The sequence below is a fragment of the Ammodytes marinus genome (genome assembly GCF_949987685.1).
Source record: "Ammodytes marinus genome assembly, chromosome: 17".
Classification (NCBI taxonomy): Eukaryota; Metazoa; Chordata; class Actinopteri; order Uranoscopiformes; family Ammodytidae; genus Ammodytes; species Ammodytes marinus.
The window spans coordinates 10718345-10722939 of record NC_137221.1 but is presented as its reverse complement, the minus strand read 5'-3'; positions in this window follow the sequence as shown (position 1 = coordinate 10722939).

Genomic DNA, 4595 nt, shown 5'->3' with positions numbered 1-4595 from the left:
AAATGTAATCCCAATAGTAACCAGTGTTAGAACACGGCCTGGCGAGTATACCGTGGTGTGCCTGTGGGAGGCAGCGTGGAGTGGGTGTGGGCAGCAGAGTGGGGGTAGACCTTCATGGAGAGCAATTTGGCTTGTTTTTGTCATTACCACAGCGACTGTAAAGCCCATTTACAGGCATGCAGATAGGAAATGAAGACCTCAGGTTTGTTGCGCTGCCCTGCAGGTTTCATATGTGAACTGGGTGACTTGATGACTGACTTTAATCATTGATAGTGATTGCATAATTTCAACCGAATCAATGATAGAATATTTGATGTTAACCCGGTAATTTATAACAAAAGATTTGATTTAGGGTTATAGATATTTACATATGCAAGTCCCTAAAGTTTAACTATGGAGCTGACATGCTGCCGAAAAAGAACTGAAGTTCTATTCTATATACAGTTTACTAGCTGTTTTGTTGCGAGAGTAAAGAGTCCCAACCACAATGGAAATAAATCTTAGACTTTGTTGAGTCATCCTTGGCATTTTGTACCTGTGTGGTATTCAGCCTTCTTGAACAAAACTAAATAGTTCTACATCTTTTATTGGTTAACATGCTCTGCTATTTCACATCCTTTATTTTACCAAATGCTGTCAGATGATACTTTTAACAGCTGAGGTATTTTACATTTTTACATTTAACTGTGTTCTATCCCTTTTGCAGTAACACAATTTGACTACTCACAATTACAGTTTCTGAAGTTCAGAATGCTAAACTCGTTGAACAGATGCTTTCAGCCAAAGTACACTCACTGGAAAGTATATGGGGGGGGGGGGGTCACCATTTTGGGCTTTTTCTTCTGACTCTGAGCATCAACCTTGCAATTAACCTGCTCTCCCACCTCATACACAGCAATGACTATGCTGGATAGTTCAAGAAATTCAACTGTAAACTCTCCCTCAGCTGGTGCAGAACATTTAACAGATGCCCTCTCTGTTCTTTTGAGGAGCCTGAGGCCGAGTTTCTTCAGCTGAACTTCTTCATTCCTTTGCTGCCTGACCTTTCTGCCCTCTGTACCATGCACTTCATTTTCTTGTCTCTGCCTCTGGACACTATTATGCTTCAGTCTTTGAGTTTCTACTTATACTGCTGGACTTCAAACTTCCTGGTCATCTAAGGCCAGGACACACCAGTCCGACTACCCGAAAATGGAGTTTGCCGATTCAGGCAGCTCCAGTCTTCCCGTTGCGGCCAAAAAAGTGCAAAGAACACACCAAGCCGACTGCTGACTTTCCGTACGCTCTGCGCTTGCGCGGGACGTAATGTCTCCATAACAGCAGGTGGCGCTAATCTGTATTGTGGCCCGAAAAAATACGGAGGCCGGAAATGATGGGACGGCTCTCTAGACCATAAACATAGATAGAAATACGTATTTATATCTATGGACCAAAAAGAGCACAATTTTTAGCAGAGAGTGTCGAGCAGTCAACAAGGGTTGATGCATGTGAGTACTCGCTGAATGAAACAAACTAACACATTATAACAATGTTGTTAGCTGTTTGTGCTACCCGCCTCACTTCCGGGCTTCACTGATTCGCTAGCCCTCCACAAATGAAATTGCTCCAACTGAAAGACTGCCCGCCGCAAAAGAAGCCCGACGACCGATTTCACGGCACACACCAAACAGATTCGTGTCCCCGCCCCCTCCATACTCTACGACGGCGATTATCGGGCCGGTGTGTCCGGGCCTTATTCTCAAAATCCTTGACTGCTTTTCTGGGGGGCTTTTGGGACCTTTTGAGATGGTTTTTATTTCCCCTGTCCACAAGAGCAGACCTTTTGTGTCAATGCACATCAAGGTGATCTCAGTTACCAGATGAACAGTGAGTGCTGGTTTCTTTCTGGTATAGCTTCTATGAAAACCAACTCCCATGACAAAACACATTTGCAAATGTCCTCGACTCACCTACCAAGTGTGCAATGTTTAACTTGTAATAGTAGAACATTTTGGGAAATACACCTACTCAGTTATTTGCTTTCTTGAAGATAGCTAGATAAGAAGAGTAAATCCCCCCGGCCAAGAAATATTTTCAGCACATAACTCCCTAGCAAAAACTCATATTGTGATTATGTAGAGATTAAACAAACATTGATCATGTTACTGAGCTTTGGAGAGGTGCTGGTAGACAGAGGTTTTTCTTACCTTAAAGCTCCCATATTATACACTTTTCGGTTCTATTATACACCATATTATATGGTTTTAGTGGTCCCTAATACGTTTTTCTTTAATTGTTTGCTGAAAAAAACTTTCAGATAATTTATTGTACTATGCTGATGTTCAGCTAATCTCACAATGGCCTATTTTTTTTAAAAGAGCTGCAGCTCCCCTCGTAAATATACACTCTTTGAGCTGCCCCCGCCCCCTGTCCGGAAGCGAAGCCAGATACGCCTCGCCCTCTGTCTGTCAGGGCCGTGGACCAATAAGAAATAGGGGTGTGGGCTGCACAGTGGAAGCTTCTGGCTTTCCAGTTTTTGAGGTCATAAACGAGGAGAATTCTGACTGGAGTATATTGGGGGGGAGGGGTGGGGGTTTCAGAAAGGGGGAGAGTGAGAAAAGGAGAGATTGTTATTTTTTAAAATATTTTGGCAGTCTCTAGGCACACCGTGGACCCATGGATATGTTAGAACACATTTAAAAAGTGCATTTAGCATAATATGTGACCTTTAACCTTTTACTGACTTATTTTAAGTCTTTATGCTTAGCTGTCTAGTTTTAGTGGTATCAATCTTCACATCTAATTTATATTAGGGGCAACGGACCAGATTAGGCCTACTCCTGTTGTAGAATAATGCTGTCCATTGAATAGTGTCAGTGCAGTTTTTTTAAAGTAATGAACTAACTAAGAAAAATACATCAGTGTTTTCAGATATGCAGTAAACTTCAGGGAGACGATGGCATAAACATGACAAGTTTAGTGACAGTACTGTAGATTTCTCTTAACCAGAGATGTCATGCTGTGAAAAAGTCTTTCAAAGGGCATGTCAGAGTAAATCATTGAAAAGTTTGGGATAGATTCTGCTGCCAGAAAGATAACATGCTACAGTTGTTTACTGCCTGCTGCAGAACACATTTGAATACAATCGGGAAATGATAATGAGATGTTTTTCGGCTGACAAGAAGGACACAGACAGTTTTCAGTATTTGGCACAAACCGCCCGTTAGTTATGATCAAAACAATGCATGGAAATGCAGCTTTCTCTTGAGCATGAGCATGCCACAAACAAACTGTCTATTTATAAACAAATTATTGTAATGCAAGAAACCCTCACATACAATACACTTGGCTTTACAAATGAACAGAGGGATACAAATACAGCTAAATAACTATGAACCAATTTAAACCTATACAGGCAGGAGTTAGACAGATAATGATCTGTAGCCTATAGATTATTTGAAAGATTGTTAATCACAGGCTTCAAGAGGGTGTGGACGCTACATGAAGCTCTTGGAGCTCCTGAAGGCCACAGTTAGAACTAATTACCTTGTGGTAATTCTATTAATTCAAAATGTTGGGAATATAATCCACTAAAACACAATATAACCTGAAATAGTAAAGAACCCCAAGGTCAACGCTGCATTTTGACTGACCTTGAAGACCTAGCTGTGTTAATTAGTGGTGACCTATAGCCTACATTTAAGATAACCGTTGAAATTGAATTGATGTGGTGCATATTCCAAATACATTTGTGTGCAATCAAAATATTGTAAACTAACTTTAAAAGAGGATTCAGGTGGGGGGAGGAGTGTGTTTTTGTGGGAGGGACTTTAATGTAATTTCCCCCAGGGCTGTAGCCTATCGTGTTAATCCAGCCCTGTAATCTATTATAAATTAGTTTGCATATGGAGGTAGTTTTGAGAGTAGGCCTATAGTGATGTAGCATACAGTAAACCTATAGTCAGGGTAGGCTTTAACATGACAAGAGGATATTATTAACATGCTTTTGCACATTATTGCACTGTAATAGGTTGTAGGCTATAGTAGCCTACATTGTATGATCTCCATAACTGATTTTACTTTTTAAATATCCCCATATTTTCAATGAAAATTCTGAAAATGTGACTAAAAATCCGTGGCCATTTCACCAGGCTGCGGCGTGTCGATGCCACACAGTCTGATGGTAGGCTATGATCAAATAACATGTTATAACATAATGCATCAGAACACTCAATATTTTTCTTTTGTTTAAATGCGTTTACAAGCCTGTTATTCACCGGTCACGGAGCAGTGGTTATTACAGGCGAGAGAAAACAAATGGCCTAGCGGTTTCTCGTATGGAAAGCAGGCAGGGCACAGTGGGGCTACAGTGACATTTTCCCCACATGCAAAATCATGCAAAAGGTAAATACTGAAGCGGAGGGATACAAACACTATTGCAGAACATGGCCGTCACCTCCGTCATGTCCTCTCTCGCGGACCAGCCTACTTCGGTGAAACCGCGCTCTGATTGGACAAGAGGCCCACACGCCGCCTCCCTATTGGATCCCCGATGCGTCAGTCACTGGTTAATGTCAATGACGTCGATCGTACGCTGGGTTCACTGTATCGTCTGG